The sequence below is a fragment of the Pristis pectinata genome, chromosome 3 (assembly GCF_009764475.1).
Source record: "Pristis pectinata isolate sPriPec2 chromosome 3, sPriPec2.1.pri, whole genome shotgun sequence".
NCBI lineage: Eukaryota > Metazoa > Chordata > Chondrichthyes > Rhinopristiformes > Pristidae > Pristis > Pristis pectinata.
This window is the reverse complement of record NC_067407.1, coordinates 127928396-127947608: the sequence shown is the minus strand read 5'-3', so window position 1 is coordinate 127947608 and position 19213 is coordinate 127928396. Positions and strand designations below refer to the sequence as shown.

Below are 19213 nucleotides of genomic sequence, written 5' to 3'. Positions count from 1 at the left end.
CATTCGGCCCAAATCCCTCTAAGCCCCACCCCTGCATGTACATATCCAAGTGCTTCTTAAATGATACCATTGTACCTGCCTCAACCACTTCCTCTGACAGCTCGTTCCATATACTCACCACACTCTGCATGAAAAAGTTGCCCCTGTCCCTTTTAAATCTTGCCCCTCTGACCCTCAGTCTATGCCCCCTAGTTTTGGACTCCCCTACCCAAGGGAAAAGACCACCACTGTCCACTTTATCTATGCCCCTCATGATTTTATAAACTTCTATAAGGTCACCCCTCATTCTCCTACGCTCCAAGAAATAAAGACCTAGCATGGCCAACCTCTCCCTAAAATTCAGGCCCTCTAGTCCAGGCAGCATCCTCAAATCTTTTCTGCACTCTTTCTAGTTTAACTGCATCTTTCCTATAACAGGGTGACCAAAACTGTATACAGTACTCCAAGTGCAGCCTCACCAATGACTTATACAACTGCAACATAACATCCCAACTTCTGTAGTCAGTGCCCTGACTGATAAATGCTAGTGAGCTAAACGCCTTTTTCATCACCCTGTCTACCTGTGACACTGCTTTCAGTGAACTATGCACTTGTACTCCTAGGTCCCTCTGTTCTATCACACTCCATGGTGTCCTACCATTCATAGAATAAATCTTATGCTGGCTTGACTTTCCAAAATGCATCACCTCACACTTACCTGTATTGAAATCCATTTGCCACTCCTCGGCCCACTTCCCTAACTGATCAAGATCCCCCTGTAATCTAATATAACCTTCTTCATTATTAACAACACCTCCTAATTTCATGTCACCCACAAACTTACTGATCAAGCCTTGTGCATTTGCAGCCAAATCATTTATATAAATAATGAATAACAAGGGTCCCAACACTGACTCCTCCGGCACACCACTAGTCACTGGCGTCCATTCCAAGAAACAACCTTTGACCACCACCCTCTGCTTCCTACCTCCGACCAATTTTGAATCCACCTAACTAGCTCTCCCCAGATTCCATGGACCTCACCTTCCAGACCAGCCTACCATGTGGGACCTTGTCGAAGGCCTTGCTAAAGTCCAAATAGACAACATCCACTGCCCTACCCTCATCTACCTTTTTGGTTACCTCTTCATAAAAACTCTAAAAGATTCGTCAAGCACGACTTTCCACGCACAAAGCCATGCTGACTCCTCCTAATCAGACTCTGTCTCTCCAAATAGAGGACTATCCAAATAAAATGCTGGAGGATGAGGAGAGACAAGTAGGGAGAGATGGTCATGGAGAGTGGTCCCTGAGGAAAAAAGAAAGGGGGGAGGGGAAGATTTGGCTCGTGGGGCATCACTTTGGAGATGACGGAAATGGCAAAGGGTGAAATGTTGGATGAGGAGGCTGGTGGGATGAAATGCAAGGACCCAGGGAATGCTATCTCTGTTCTGTATGGAGAGAGGGGAATGAGAGCAAACATGCGGGAAATTGGACAATTACATGCAAGGGCTTCATCAACTACGGCAGAGGTGGGAGCCTTGTTTCCAGCAGGAGCACATTTCAGGAGTTTCTGCAATGGCATTTCTGCTTTTTGTTTCAGATTCCAGTATCTGCAGTCTCTTTTACCTTTAAAGAGTTTATTGTTTTTGGGAAGGAATGGGGTTGGAGAGAAAAAAAACCATTGCAAGTTGTCCATCAATGAGAATGAATTTAAATAAAAGCAGGGAATACTGGAGTTGGCCAGCAAGTCAGGCAACTTTGGTGGAGAGAGAAACAGTCACTGACCTGAGATGTTAACTCTGTTTCTCCCACCACTGATGCTGACCAACCCACTGAGAACTTCCAGCAGTTTAATTGTGCAAATCAGCCTTCCAGTTTCTGTATTACTGAGCAATAACTCACTGTTTCCTTATTAACTGAGGGAATGTTCCTTTTAAACAAAACATTTTTTGAGCCTGGAGTGACTCAGGTACTCGATGACCTTGTGTTCCTGCACATTTGTTCTACAAAATTAAAACAATGATACCATGGTTTGGCCAGCAGTGAATGGATTCCATTTGTCATCAGTGCTTCCTTCCCTGGCCCTATTGCTCATAGTGCAACCCCAGCCCCAGCAGTCAGCCTGTGTTCCACCATCCCTCCCCAAGCCACTTCCATCCCTGTACCAAAGGTAATTGGGCATCACCAGAGCAGTCATGTGTTCAATGCAGATAAAAAGGATCAATTACAAAAGGCCTGTGCAGCAGGGGAATGGGTAGGGCAGGGGGAAGTTCATCAAGGAGATGTAGGGATGGAGAAACAGGAGACTGCAGATGCTGTAATCCAGAGCAACAAACAATCTGCTGGAGGAACTCAGCTGGTCGAGCAGCATCTGTGGGGAGGAAGAAACTGTCAATGATTCGGGTCAAAACCCTGCATCAAGACAAAGGGTGGAAGGGGAGACAGCCAATATAGAAAGGAGAGGAGAGTGGTGAGACAGGGGCCAGAAGTGATTGGTGGACCTGGGAAGGAGTTGTGGGGTGGGAGGAGGTAGGATGACAGGAAGATTGAGCCAGGTAGGGGAGGAGCCAGGAGACAGAAGCAAGTGGATGACAGATGGAGGCAGACAAAAGAAAAGAGGCAGATGGAGCCAGCTGGGGCAGGGGAAAGTGAAAGTGGAGATGGCTGGGATGGTGACGAGCAGGAACACAAAGGCTACCAAGGAAGGTGATAATGGGAACCGTTAGGGGAGAGATGAAGGCAGGATGGAACCAGGACCAGATGGGGGAGGGGGTTAGCTGATGGGTAGTAGGTTGATGGAACCAGGAGGGAGGGGGCTATGGGAAAGGGGACAAAAATAGGGGGACCAGAGGAGGATGAGAAAGAGAGAGACAGAGAGAGACAGAGAGAAAAAGAGAGAAAAGGAGAGAGGGAGAAAAGAGAGAGAAAGCAGGGAGCATAAAGGAGACACTGGAGGTATGTAGGGATGGGACAGATAAGTTTATGCCCCAGACCTCTTAAATACAATGTTGAATCTGCTGGTTTTGTTTCGAAACTTTCATGTTGTCACAAGACATGACATCTGATTGAGTAGAATGTTCTTTTAAGACTGCCTCTGGCCATTTTCCAGGGTGATGTAAGAAACCTGCCAACTACTCTCCTTCAGAAATGGGTTTAGAATTTAGAATTTAGAGAGAATGGGTCTCTCAATCACTCCAAGCAAAGGACTAATCCCAAGGGGTTTTGTGGATTACACCTTAAAAATGCTTTCCCTGGAACACCATGTATCCCACCACCGTGCAGTGCTCCAGAAGATAATTGTACATTTGACAGCTAGCTCTTGTCCTCTTTAGGATAAGATGAGCTCAGCTGCTTGCAATGATTTTACCATAGAACATAGAACCATACGGCACAAACAGGCCCTTCGGCCCACCATGTTGTGCCATCCATCAAACCACCCTCACACTACCTAACCCCTTCCTCCTGCATATCCCCCCATCCCACACTCCTCCATATGCCTATCCAACAAGCTCTTGAACCTGTTCAATGTATCTGCCTCCACCACCACCCCAGGCAGTGCATTCCATGCACCAACCACTCTCTGGGTGAAAAACCTCCCCCTGACATCTCCCCTGAACCTCCCACCCATAACCTTAAAGCCATGGCCTCTCGTCTTGAGCATTGGTGCCCTGGGAAGGAGGCGCTGACTGTCTACTCTATCTATTCCTCTCAGTATTTTATATACCTCGATCATGTCTCCTCTCATCCTCCTCCTTTCCAGTGAATAAAGCCCTAGCACCTTAAGCCTCTCCTCAAATTCAATACTCTCTAATCCAGGCAGCATCTTGGTAAATCTCCTCTACACCCTCTCCAACGCCTCCACATCCTTCCTATAATGAGGCGACCAGAACTGAACACAGTACTCTAAGTGTGGCCTAACTAGAGTTTTGTAAAGCTGCATCATCACCTCGCGGCTCTTAAACTCAATCCCGCGATTTATGAAAGCCAACATCCCATTGGCCTTCTTAACTGCTCTTTCCACCTGTGAGGCAACTTTCAATGAACTGTGAATATGAACCCCCAGATCCCTCTGCTCCTCCACACTGCCAAGTACCTTGCCATTTACCCAGTACTCTGCCCTGGAGTTTGTCCTTCCAAAGTGTACCACCTCACACTTCTCCGGATTGAACTCCATCTGCCACTTGTCAGCCCAGCTCTGGTCTGTACCATCAACCCCACATGCAACAGGTTCAGTTTTTATGTATTATCTGACCCCAGAGCCTTAAAGAACAAAATTTTGAAGTCTTGTTACATAGTGCCTTTCAAACCAAGAAGATATTTCTTGTGTGTGATCATGGTGGTAATCTAGAAGACATGGGAGTCACAGAAAGCTCCCAGAAACAGCAATGATCAAGTAATTCTGACTGAGGTATAAATACTGGACAGGACTCTAGGGAGACCAAAACCCCCTTTTTTTGTTGAAAGTGAGCCCTGACATCTTTTACCACCAACAGACAGAACATTAAATTTCAATCTCATCTGAAGGACAACAAAGCACACCCTTAATGCCATGGTGGAGAGTGAAAGACAGCCCCTCCGACAGTGCAACATAAAAGTCCATTGCAGTGTTGAAGTTGTGTTCAAATGCCTGAACTCAGACTTGAACCCACAGATGTCTGACTCAGAGGCATGGGTCCCACCAGCAGAGCCAACTCTAATGCTGTAAACATAAGATTATTTATTTAATACTGACCTATAAATCTTTAACAAGCTCTAAACAATTACTAATTTTTACTCAGATACTCCTAAACCGGCACATTGAGAGTGATCATAAGGAAATGATGTTACCTCAGAAACAAACACTTACCTGGTGCAAGGAACTGCTTCATTTTCCACTCTACTGCCCCATGCTGAAACATATTCCTAACTCAGTCAGTTATATGGATATGCAGAAACCCATAGACCTTAAACTCCTTATGGTCGTTGCTAAGCTGCTGCATCATGTGATGTCATGATCTAGGCATGTCAATTATGTAAGCAGGATGAGTAAAAGAAGACTTCATTTATGCTTGAAATAGTTTGAAGGAGAAAGACACAGGCTGGCTCAGACTCACTAACATCCCATGAGCAAAACAGATTAAAGAGATACACAGAAAAGGGGCAGGGGGAGAGAAAACAGTGTGTGTTCTAACAACTAACATTCCTCCCACAGTAGTGCCGCTCTCTCAAAGAACAAAGAGCTTCTTAGCGATTTGTAAATGATTAATCTTTCAGCTGCATGCAAATAAGAGTCAGACACCAGAGTTATTTATATACTTACACACTTAAAAAATATCAGACGTGCCTGCAGTCTGAACAACAGGTTTATTTCCCCACATCGTCCACTGCCCCTCACCAATCTTCTTCCTCCCTCCCCCACTCCAACACACACACACACACACACACACACACACACACACACACACACACACACACACACACACACACACACACACACAATTATTCTGCCTAAAACCACACTAAAAGATGTATACACGTAAGTATAAAAGTAAAGTTGTTCCTTTAATGAGAGGTATATTATGCAAAGGCCAATTAAAGAACTCCTATTATAGTGGGGAACTTGTTATGTGTTATGCTAATTATAACCAGTGCTGCATTTATCCAACTCCACAATCTTAGAACACATGAAGCAATAAACTACAAATAGTAAATACGTTTCACAGCAATTCGTGTGTTGTTTTAACATCACAAGACTAAATGTCATTACATTTCATTACCAAGCCCCTCTGCACACAGACATGCTCACATGTATACACACACTACAAACACACACACCACAATATACAAATGTGCATACACACACCACGCACACAAATATACAAAAATGCATACACACACAAACACAAAATCATACACAAGTTCACAGACACATTCTTCTTCTCTTCTTAAACAGTCCCTTGGGGTTAAGGATGACATGCTTCCACTCTGGTCCTGTGGCTTCTGAGGTGACTGATGAGGCCAGTGCAGGAACCATAGACTCTTCCACAGATGGGGCATGTGCCTGACAGGCAGTAGTTTGTGAGGTGGTGCACTCCTTCCATTGTTTATGTAGAGCTTCTGTGTGCGCCCAGTGCACAGACTCAAAGTATTCAATTTGCTGTAACACACAAATACATGGGCATACACTCATGTGCGCTCACACACAAACACGTACTTAAAAGCAAACAAATATGCATACAAATGCACATGCAAACACACCATTACACAAGTTCATATCATACACAAGCTCATGCCCACACATACATGCACTCACACACACACAAATATACAGTGCATAACTATGAATACTAATGACAGATACAAGTATACACACATAAACCTGACACAAACAAGTTCATGCATGCACTGGACACATGTAACTTCATATGCACACAACATACTGATAAGCACATACACATTAAAAGTTATACATACACCATAAACGTGTACAGAGAAATATGTACACACACCTACCCACACACTCAAATTTGCACACTAATTCAGATAGAAATGCAGATGCACACACACACACACTCAAATTCACATAGAAACACACACAATCACATACACACATATACCCATGCACATAATTACTTGTCAAATAGCCATTTTGCCTTTATTAACACAAAGAACTAAAATCAAATGTAAATAGGTACTCACTCAGCCAGGTACTACATAATCTATCACCTGTCCTAAAAAAATACTGTATTTTACTTTGCTCACACTTTTATCATTTTTACATCATAGTTTTTTTCCTCTCTTTTTCTGGTGCTTTGCTGGGAGCAATGCTTTCCCTGATAGCTCCACAGACAGTTGGACTGGTTCACAGTATCTGACGAGGCAGATCACAGGACTGATGGCAGGATTTTCTGCTCAGTCAGTTGTGCCACCTCTGACTTAAAGCAATGGGAGGAGATGACGAGGAGCAGAAGGCTTCAGCAGTTGTTTACTGAAGTAAAGCTGGATTCCATTTAGAAAATTCGATCATTCCTAATACTCATGCTTCCCAGAACCACAGAACTGTGTAAGTCCCCTTTATCAATGAAACAGTATCACTATTTTGCTGGTTATCTGTTTATGTTGTCTTTTCAACACAAAGTGGCCCTACAACAGCAGGCCCTATTCCCTTGGCCTCCACACAATAAAAAAAATACACATCTATACATCAACCCTCCACAGAGCTGTATGATGTTTCACCAAGCTACCCTCTTGCCTTTGAGATGATATTTCTTTCTACAATTAATTTACCATAATCCAACCACTTGGACATTGTTCAGCCATGATCCCAGTCAATAAATGCTTTCACCCAGCTGGCCTAATGAAATGGTGGAAGAGGCTGGAGGAAATGAGTGACCTACTCCTTTTCCTATATTCCTAATGCATCTGGGCATAGATAAAAACAGAATCAGTTTTGGGCTTTAGAAAACGGGTCAGCTAGGTGATAAACAGAGGCAGAAATAGGCATCTGGCCCCTTGAGCCTCGTTGACCAATCCATACGCCTTGGATTCTCTTGATGCCCACAAATCTATTCATCTCAGCCTAGTAAATCTCAATAGGCTTAATACCTAGTGAAAAGAATTCCAGACAATGATCCCTGATTTTGCTGTTTAATACTCTAGTTTAAGTATAAGCTTTTGTCTCCTAGTTCTGGAGTCCTCACCAGAGGGTAGTTATGGAATTATAGAAGGTTAAATCGGAGGGACAGAAACCATGTGCATTTCTGTGAATGTACTTTGAGCACATTACACCAGTTAAATTTAGCCAACAATAGTTAAAGACAGTGGAAACTACAGTTTAGCAACAGTATGACCACTTTGATCACTTTGCACTTAAATGGACTTTGTTTTTTGTTGTTCTAATCGTGTTTTTTTTATAAAAATTCTGTATAATTTATGTTTAATTTATGTTTTTCTTGTGAATGCTGCTTATATGACGCTATGTGTCTGCGATGCTGCTGCAAGTAAGTTTTTCATTGCACCTGTGCATGTGGCAATAAACTCGACTTTGACTGTGAATGGCTCACCACAGGAGTGCGCACTGTGGTTTTCAGACTGCACAGGAGGCCTTAGGAGGTGGAGAGAAAGAAAGATGTATTCCATCCAGAGGGCACCAGGACGTTGAAACGTAGGCAGCTAGAGTGGATGGCAAACTGTGAGATGTTGCAAATATTTCCAGTTCCAGATTACTTATAACAACTGAAGTGTTGACATCTGTTAAACATCCCAAACTCAGTAAACACCTGGATTAGCTGCTGTGCAAGTTCTCGGTGACCAGTGGCGACACCTTTCACTGCTTTCTTCTCGAGGAAATCCTGTGAGTCTTAACAGAAACAATTCTTTCTGTGTTTTGAAGCATTTTCAGCATTTGCTATAATCTTACCTACAAGGCAGGAGGAACCCATTCATCTCAGGGCCTTGCAACGACTTAAGAACTTAATAAGATTTGGTTGAGCACAAGAGTGCGAGGCCATGTGTGTAAATCAGTGGTTTATGGTTAGTTTGCAAGAACAGATGGAGCTATATTTGAGGCAACATGTATTTCCACAACCCTAACCCTTATACACCCTGCACTTGTCTGAAAGTTAGTAAACAGCCTTAGGTCTGACCTTGAATGATTTGAGTAAACCCAATAGCAGCTTTGAAATACAACTCCTTGTGCAATGTACATCTGGAGCCTAATGAACAGGAGACAGGACGTTAATAGCAATCAGTTACTGTTTTCAGATCAAGACAGGATATCTTTACTCGCTTACTGGTGAGCAATACAAGGATAAATTCACCAATCCAGCAATCCTAATAATATTGACCTGCTTGAAGAAAGCACTGTGGTCAGATTTCCAGTGGGTGAGTGGGATATGCTAAACTTATCATAAGACAGAAAAAAAGTACAGTTGGTGAAATTCTAACAAAACTGGCAAATGTTGACTATCAACTGATAGACTGTAACATTAAGTTTTCTCATGCAGGATTTCCCCACAGAATGTCCTTTAAAGATAAGATAAGATATCTTTTTTAGTCACATGTACATCAAAACACACAGTGAAATGCATCTTTGCATAGAGTGTTCTGGGGGCAGCTGGCAAGTGTTGCCATGCTTCTGGTGCCAACATAGAATGCCCACAACTTCCTAACCCGTATATCTTTGGAATGTGGAAGAAAACAGGAGCACCCGGAGGAAACCCATGCAGACACAGGGAGAATTTACAAACTCCTTACAGGCAGCGGCCGGAATTGAACCTGGGTCACTGGTGCTGTGATTGCGTTACGCTAACCGCTACACTACCGTGCCTGCCCAATGACCATTTAACTTTGTGTAGTTTTCTCTCTCCCATTTCCAATCTAAATGCATTTCATACATATCCTCTTCTAATTTCCCTGAATTCCAGGCTCATTATTTGTGTCTGTCAGCTGCCTTCATCCTATTTTTCCCCAAGAGTCCTTCAGACTTCTCAGCATAAATCTTCAATACTGCTCAATATCTCATATTAAACACATTTGTGAATCTAAAATTAATAAATTCCTTCAGTCAAAATGTCTCAACATAATGGAAACTCTAATCACCCTGTGAAGGCATACCAGAATCCAGCCAAACTTCGGCAGTATTACACTACCTTAGGGTGCGACAAGGATCTCACTGTGTCTCACTTGTATGTGGACTTGTAACTTACAAGTGATCAGAATGACAGCCATTATATAAAAAAATGCACTTGTGTTTATATAGTGCTGTTCATAACCCCAGGTCATCCCAAAGCACAAAACAACTGTTCTACTGTAGTGTAATCACTGTAATAAAAAAGGAAACATAGGCAGGAATGTGACAATGAGCTGGTGTGCTGTGACTGTTGTGAAATAGGAACCCCAACACAAGAATTAGGTGCAGGAGCAACTTCAACAGTCCAGGTGAAAGGTCTCAACCTGAAACACCGACTGTCCATTTCCATCTACAGATGCTACCTGACCCATCGAGTTCCTCCAGCTTTGTGTGTTCCTGTTGAAAAAGTCTTATTTCCTCTTCAAACCCAGTAAGGAATAATGTTATCATACAACCATCATCCACTTTCAGACTCTTGCGTTTCCACTTACCACCTTCCAGCCTCCGTCTCTACCTCCACCTAGCTCCATCTGCCTCCTTCCTTTTTTCTCTCCTTATCCGTCTCTACCAATCACCCACCAGCCACTGTCTCCCGACTCTACTCCACCCCCTCCCCACATGTGGCTCCAGCACGTCCCTCCTCACCTGGTTCCACCTATTGCCTGCCAGCCCCTGCCTCACCCCTCCCTCTCACCTCCTTATACTACCTGTTTCATCTCTACACTTCAGTCCTGTTGCAGGGTCTTGATCTGAAATGCTGACTATCCCTTCACCTCCATAGATACTGCCTGACCCCCTGAGTTCCTCCAACAGTTGTTTATTGCTCTTGTTATCCATTTTCATCTCCCCAAACCACTCTGAATCATTACATCAGGAGAGAAAAAATCTTACACTTTATCCTATTGAATGTATCCTTGCTAGTTTAGACAGCATCAGGCCTCAGTACAACAATGGCAAAAAACTCCACAGCTGAAATCCTCATTCGTGACTTTGTCACCTCAGGACCTGACTATTCCATTGCTCTGCTGGATTCTGAGACTCTGAAAATTTCAACTCCTCCAAAACTCCCCTGGTGTACCTTTATTTGAACTGTTCCCATTCTCCATCAGCCTGTGCTGAATCTAGCCCGACAACTGGGATCTTCAAATTCTTATTTTTGTTTGCAAATCATTACGTGTTCTACCCCTCATTGTCTCTGTAATCTTCAACCTCTCTCTGCTCCTTTTCCTCTGCCCTTCCACGTATCCCTGAATTTCATCGACCTACCAATGATGGCCAGGCTCTAAAGGCAAGATGCTGAATGCTGCAGTTCTCTCCCCGAGCTTCTCAGACTTTCCACCTCTTCCTATGTGGAACACTCCTTGAAACCTCCTCCCCCCCCCCCCCCCCGCCCCCCACTGATTTTATTAAGTTATCTGTGTCCTGATAGGAAGCACTCTCATTACTGAGTCAGGTCCCACTCCAAAGGTTTGAGCACAAACATTCAGGTAATGAAACACTTGTGGAGTGAAGCACTATTACAGAGGCTGCCTTTTGGTGAGTTGTTAAACCAAGACCTTGTCCACTCTAACACTATTTTGAGGAAGGGCAGAGAAATTAACCTCAGAGTCCTGGCCAACATTTATCTTTCCCTCAACACTTCTAAAACAATTTACTTGGCTTTTATCACATTGCTACTGAGGGGATTTTTCTGCACACAAATCCTCAATTACAACTGTGACTGTGCTGCAAAAGTACTTCAAATGGCTTTCCATTTCTTTAGGCCATCCTGGAAGAGATGTGAAAACTGCAATATAACTGCAAGAGCTTATTTTATATGGCATATAATTTTGCTTTACAATGTTTTTGTGAAGTGTCTTGGCCCATTCTAGACATTAGAGCAAAGCAAGTTGTTGCAGTGGAGATGGGAGATCTGGGGATAAACTATAGATGTTTCTGATATTCCAAATTAGCTTTGGATCAAAACACTGATTCTCAGGTTTTTAAAGGTTCTTGTCAGTATTTGATCTCCTGGCCATTCATTACTTGTACAATTAGGTCTTGGTGTTATTTTCCATCGATGAGAAATGTTGACACAGCTCGATGTGGGCAAGGAGGCAGTATTTGGGGGAATTAGAAGCATAAGCGCTGGTAAATGAAATCAGTATAGATGGGTGTTTGATGGTCAGCATGGGCAGAGTGGGCTGAAGGGCTGTGTTGTATGGCTCACAAGACAGCAGTGACCAATGGACAAAATTACAGGATAATAATCTATGTTTAAATGATATTTGACATTGCATTTGTTATAATATTAGGAGAAAATAAAATACCTTGCATGCTACAAGAAGAAATTAGAACTTCAGTGATATAAAACTACAAATATTCTCTTGAGGACATTAGAAGTTATAACCAGCTGCCTTACAGAAGAAAACACATGGCACTTGGGAAAGGACAGCCTCTCTGGCAATATGTTGCTTCAGTATCTAATAATAAAAGGGTAATTTCTCTTCAAATATCAATGAATCATGAGTCTGCTGGTCTTGCAGCAGCTGGCTCTGTCACATTCCACCTCTGAGCACAGTATGGGCCAGAGACGTACACAGAGCAAAAATGTGCAGCTGCGCCACAGTCACACACAGACACCACCAAGCACCAACTGTTCAGTGATGCACAAGCATACTTCTGTTCTTCTTTCTCTCCCACTATTGAATTGAAAGTTACTAGTGACCATAAAGAAATGTAGGAATTATCAAGCATCTAAAATGGAGACCCAAGGTTTCAACAGGCTGGAATCAGTCTTTTGCATGAAGAGGTAAACAGTGGTCCTGTCTGATATCTCAGCTGGATGTACAACGTTTCAAGACACTGTTTTGTAAGAGTGAATTATCCCTTGTACTCTGGCCAAATATGACTCCCACTCAACATTGCGGTGATCAATGTATTCTTATGTGTGGGAGCTTGCTGTACACAAATTGGCTGCTTTACAGCATTTTCCACCCTCCCAATGGCTGTAAAGTGCATTGAGATGTCCTGAGGTCAGGAAAGGTGCTATATAAATGCATGTCTCTCTTATAAACAAATCATGATTAAGGTAAGGAGGCTATGTGGAATGCAGAAGGTACACAGGGTAGAAGGGAGGAAGGAAGAGAGGGAGGGGAGAAGGAAAGGAAAACACTAGGAGAGAAGTAAAGATGGAAGAATGAAAGCAAAGAGAGATGTTCCTGCTTCCCCCCATATCCCAAAAAAAATGCATGTTATTAAGAGGGCACCAAGCAGCACATCTTGGCAAAATCCAGCCCATTATTTATCATTTCTAAAAGTTGACATTTCAGACAGCAGGAAATAATTAGAGCCACTACCTCACATGAAACTGAATGGTCTTCCAATATATTCAGGGCCGTTTGCCAAAAGCAACATGGAAATTGGTTTGCACTACATTGAAGGGGCAACACAACGATAGGCCACTTGATTCATCTGTTTTACATGTCAGCCGAACCTCCTTCCAATCTGACTGGCTCTCCTACCCTCACCTCCATATCCCTCAATTTTCTTCTTCATGAATCAAGACTTGTGCACCAATACTGTCTGCCTTTCTCACTCAGAGAAAAGAAATTCCTCTGATCGTTTAATCTGTTAGTGGCCAAATTATTATTAGCCTTCAATTTGGACTCACCCACATATACATAGGTAATTTTTTTCAGATTCACATTCTTCCTATCGATTGGCTTCATCGTTTCATTATGAGGGGGCCATCTAGCATTTGGTTTTGCAAAGAATAGAGTCCCAGTTTACGCAAACATTCCATGGAAGTTCTTTGCACTCAAGAGTGCTTTGTTTCTGTTTGATTGTGCTGATCCTGGCAACAGCATTGCCTATAATTCCCATTTGAACTTATCTCAAGTATGTCACCATTGCTCTGGCTCTTCCTCAGGCAACTCCACAATTTAAAAATTCAGCAGATCCTTTCATGGCATCACCATCCCCACCTCTGGAACCTTCTCAATCCTTACAAACCCTCCTCCCCACCCTGGTGTCTCTGCACTGCTCCATTTATAGCCTCCTGTGTGCCCCATATTTTAATCACTCTACTATGGATAGCCATTCTTTCAGGTGTGGAGCTCTGGAATTCTCACCATGCCTTCCTCTCCACCTTTAAGGTACCAAAGAGATTAAGTAGTTTATCTCCATCCTAAACAGTAAACAGCCTGGTTATAGTTGGATGAATTGGAATACCTGATGTTACATTAGAAGATATCTTTATTAGTCACATGTACATTGAAGCACGCAGTGAAATGCATCTTTTGACATTATTGTAATGGTGCGACCTTTGACTGATGCTGTGCCATGTTAATCTCTTCTTATTGCAAACACTTAGCTGTGGCATACCTTCCAAATGCTTCTCAGCTGCCTGAAGCCTTGACCCTCTGGCATACTTTTAAAAAAAAACTCCTTGGAAGAACCCTAATAAACCGTAATTGAGGTAAAATCCTCTGCAAAGAAATGCCTAACAAAGGATCTTTGACCTGAAATATTAACACTGTGTTTCTTTCCACAGGTGCTGCCTGACTTGCTGAGCATTGGCAAACATTTAAAGAAATACTACGTACTTTACAGCAAATATATATCACTTGAAGACAAAAAAAAGCAGGTAAAATGGTCCAGATATGCCTAAGAAGTTAAAGACAGTATGAGATCTAAACAATATACTTATAATATTGCAAAAAGAGCAGTAGGTCTGAGGACTGAGAAAATTTCAGATTTCAGCAAAGGAGGACAAAACGTTGCTAGGAAGGCAAAGTAAAAAATAAGAATTATCAAGTGAAAAACAGAAGAACAATAAAAGTTTATTTCGGTAAGTTAAAAAGCAAAAGATTAGGTGAAGTCAATGTGAGTACCTTACAGACTTGAGAAATGATATTGTGTATTGGTAAACGGCAGAGAACACCACCCAGAAACAGAGAACTACAGAGCTAGAGAGAACGAAAAACCCAAAGAAATTAGCAATAGTTAAAATATCATATTAATTATATTATATTATATAATACAATCATATTAATTGAGGTGGTGGAAAGTCCATAAATCCCCAGGAGCTGATGACCTCATCCATAGGTTTTGAAGGAGGAGACCACAGAGATAACGGGTCCACTGGTTGCCATCTTCCAAAATTTCATAGATTCCAAAATGATTACCAATGATTTCAAAGGTAGCAAATATAATGCCACAATTTAAGAAAGGGAAGAGAGAGAAAATGGGCAATCACAGACCAATTAGCTTTACATGAGCAGTGGGGAAAATTCTGCAATCAGTTATTAAGAAAGTGGCAAAGAGGAATTTAGAGTCAGCGGAGACAACATAGATGTATGAAAGTGAAATCATGCTTGACAAAATTGGTTGTGTTTTTGGAGTAATTAGCAGAATAGATAAGGAGAAGCAGTGAATGGGGTGTATTTGAACTTTAGTAACCTCTTGTATGACATGTTATTAGACTAAAATAGATCACATTGGATTGAGGGTAATATATCGATGGGGACTGGGATCTGGGTAATATGCTGTTGGGGACTTATATCAGTGATTTGCGTGAGGAGATCAAGTGTAATAATCCAAGTTTTTGGATGAAATAAGGTGAGCTGACAATGTGTCATAGAGTCATTCAGCCCAGAAAAAGACCCTTCAACCCAACTCGACCATGCAGACCAAAGTATCTTCCTGAGCTAGTCCCATTTACATGAATTTGGCCCATATCCCTCTGAACCTTTCCTACCTATGTACCAGTCCAAATATCTTTTAAATGAATATACCCGCCACTGTCACTTCCTCTGGCCCTGTGTGTTGAAAACCTGCCTCTTTAAATCTTTCCCTTCTCACCTCAAATCTACGCCTTCTAGTTTTCGGCTTCCCTACCCTAGGAAAAAAGACCGTGACCATCCACCTCATCTATGTCCCTCATGATTTTATAAATTTCTATAAGGTCACCCCTTATCCTACTCCATTCCAAGGCAAACAGTCCCAGCCTATCCTGTCTGTCCTTATAATTCAAACCCTCCCGTCCCGGCAATATCATTGTGAATCTTTTCTGCGTTCTCTCCAGCTTAATCACATCCTTCCTATAGTATGGCAACCAGAACTGCACACAATATTCTATGTACCATCTCACCAATGTCTTGTACAGCTGTAACATGACATCCCAACTCTTGTACACCACCTTATCTATCTGTGTTACCACCTTCAGGAAACAATGTGCTTGGACCACTCTCTGTTCTACAACACTCCCCAGGGCCCTGATATTCATTGTGCATGTCCTGCCCTGGTTTAACTTCCCAAAATGCATTACTTCACACTTGTCTGAGTTAAATGCCATCTCCCACTCCTTTGCCCACTTTCCCAGTTGATCTAGATCCTGTTGTACCCGTAGACAAACTTCTTCAATGTCCACTAAGCCACCAATTTTAATATCATCTGTAGACTTACTAATCATGCCAGCTACATTCTCATCCAAATCATTAGTACATATGACAAACAACAGGGGAACCCAGCAGCGATCCCTGTGGCACACTGCTGGTCACCGTCCTTCAATCTGAAAAACAACCCTCCACTACCACCCTCTGGAAATGGCACCGAGGTGAAAGATCAGTCACGATTTTATTGATTTATTGAATGGTCTACTCCATTTTCTGTTCCTTATGATCCGCCCAAGGTTTTGGATTTGAACTCAAACTTGCAGAGGTGAGTGTGATCACAGTGATCCATGACTAGTGCCCTACAGAAACAACCAGCCCAATAAATGTGGTTTTGAGGCTGACTGGGTGAAGAGATCAGAAGAGTTGAATGTGTGAAGAACGCGCACTTTGCCTACCAATTCCCGACATCATGAGGTCCAATTTGAAACACAAAATACTTAGTAAAATAAAATACAATGGAAAGTCATGGTTAAGAAATAACTTCCTTCAGGTAAGTAATTTACTCTTTTACTTTATATGCAGTGTCCTGCGTTACAAACAACCTAAGATCAAAACCACCGAAAATGAGCCACTGTTTAATCCCATTGTTTGGCACACCCCTGCTGCAGATTAACTACTCACCAACATTCACTCGTGTTCAAAATTAATACATCCTGTGACATTTCAGCACGCGAACTGTAAGTATTATTTTTTTTATCATGGCTATGGAATATGTTGACAGCTGGGGTCCAGGTTTTAGCTGATCTCTGGAGTATTTCTCTGAATTAATTTCAAGAACTGTTTTCAATGAAATTATGTGATAAATTAAGCTGCAGAGGATGGTGAATTGTGGTAACTCCTCCTATGCCAGATCACCAATTCTCTCTCCAGCTGAAATAGCACAAGGACCTTTAAGAAGATGCTTTGTGGAATACGCCATTTTAATCACAGGTTCATTTCTTGTAATTGTTGTTTATGGTACAGGCTCCATTTTTCAGCTCATGTGGTAATACCCGTCACAAGTAATATTTAGCAAACTGTTTTCATTCCTTATTCTAAGAATACACTAAACTTACAAACTAAAAATTATTTTTCCTTCATGGCTGCTAAATGGCGAAAGTTACATTGGCAACCACAAAGCCAGTAGGCAGAGATACTCAGTAAGGACAATAAAAAGAAGGCTGGCTTGCATTTCTGCAGTGCCTTTTACTTCATTCTAAAGTGCGTTACAGTCAATGAAGTACTTTTTAAATGCAGTCAGTGAAGAGAAAGTTGCATTGAATTTGTGCACAGCAAGCTCCCACAAAAAGTAATGTGGTAATGAACAACCTTTAATGAATTTTGAGGAATAATTAGTGGCTAAGCACCAGGATAATTCCACTGAAATAGTGGCATTAGTTTAATGTTTTATCCAAAATAAAAATCCTCTAGTATTGCAGCATTCCTTCTGTACCCTCTTGAAGTGTCAGCATAGACTTCTGCACTAAAGTCTCGCTAGAAGGCACAATCTCCAGAGATACAAGTGTTGCCCCTTAATAATACTAGGTTTCTGCATCCATAACACTGCTTTGACCATTCAGTTCAACCTGACTCTCTCTTTCTCTCTAACGCAGTCCCACAGGGCTACGGATAACTTGTTTCCATTACAGCAAACAGTGGTAGATGCCCCGTAAATGATTTCTTTCAAAATGGGCTAGCCATTGCACACTGTGATCACATGGTCTTGACAGAGTGAGGCCTTGTCCAATGGCAAGGAGATCTAAGGCAATTGGAGATCAGGCTTGGCTGAGTGGACTTACATAGAAACAGACACACTCAAAAAACCACCACCCACCACCCCCCCCCACCCACACACACACACACACACACACACACACACACACACACACACACACACAAACAAGCACACACATACTCACACATCACCAACTATCCACACACATAGCCCTCATGGACAGATAATTTCAAAGATATACAACCCTCTCAGGGTTAGAAATTTCTTCTCATCTTTGTCCCGAATGGCCAACCCTTTATTTTGAGAATGTTGATCCCTGCTTCTAAATACCCCAGCCAGGCGAAACACCTCCACATCCACTCCAAGGATAGGACAAATTTTGTATGATTTAGTGGGATCTCCTTCCATCCTTCCAAATGCCACAGAATAGGCCAGTCTGTTTTATCTCTCATCTTAGGAATCAAGGTGCTGAACTTGCATGGTATTCTTTTATTGCAAATATATCCTTGCCTAGGTCAGGAGATTGGACCTGTATGCATTAACACCGCTGTCATCTCACCAGGGCCCTATATAATTTTAATATATTGCCTGTGCTCCTGTAAAATAGGCCAAAATAGCATTTGCCTTGCTAATTGGTTGCTAACATTCAGTGTTTCATGTACAAGGACCCAAGGTCCTTCTAAACACCAACGAGTTTCCAGTTTCTCATTGTTTAAAAAAATCTGTTTTTCAACTTTTTTCTGCCAAAGTGAATGACCTCACATTTTCCAAGTTCTAATCCATGTGCCATGTCCACACCTATTTACTTCATCGGTCTACATCCCCCTGAAGCTTCTCACAGCCCACATTATCAACATCTTTCTATCAACAAGTTTGGATATATTATACTTGGTCTAAATCACTGATATGTATTGTGAAGAGCTGATGCCCCAACAAGAATCTCATCACATCTACTGGGCTATCCTTATATATTCTGCAAGTTACAACCTTGAAAAAAGTTGAACGTATTAATGAAGCATAATTTCACTTCCATAAGTCCATGTTGACTTTGCGCAGTCACAGAGTCATAGAGTTATACAGCACAGAAACAGATCAACCAAGATGCCCCATTCAAGCTAGTCCCAGTTGCCAGCATTTAGCTCAATCTTCTCAACCTTTCCAATCCATGTACCTGTCCAAGTGTCTTTTAAAATATGTTATTGTACCTGCCTCAACCACTTCCTCTGGCAGCTCATTCCACATACATACCACCCTGTGTAAAAAAGTTGCCCCAAAAAGTTCCTCTTAAGTCTTTCCCCTCTCACCTTAAACTTATGCCCTCTAGTTCTTGATGCCTTAACCCTGGGAAAAAGATGAAGTGCATTTAGCCCTCTATGCTCCTCATGATTTTATAAACTCTATAACATCACCTCTCAGTCTCCTACCCTCCAAGGAATAAATTCCTAGCCTGTCCAACCTCTCTCTATAACT

At 42.2% G+C, this 19213-nt stretch overlaps 1 protein-coding gene across 6 annotated transcripts in view; it reads right to left on the bottom strand.

The window, feature by feature from the left end:
• rasgrp3 (RAS guanyl releasing protein 3 (calcium and DAG-regulated)) overlaps positions 1-19213 on the bottom strand; it is a 98472-nt gene that overhangs the window by 71636 nt on the left and 7623 nt on the right. The window contains exon 1 of one of the 6 annotated variants that reach the window (XM_052012421.1): positions 4829-4920. The exons of the other annotated variants lie outside the window; for them this stretch is intronic. The gene's annotated coding sequence lies outside the window, so the exon portion shown is untranslated. Of the gene's footprint in view, positions 1-4828; positions 4921-19213 lie in introns of those variants that run through there. 6 annotated transcript variants of the gene reach the window in all.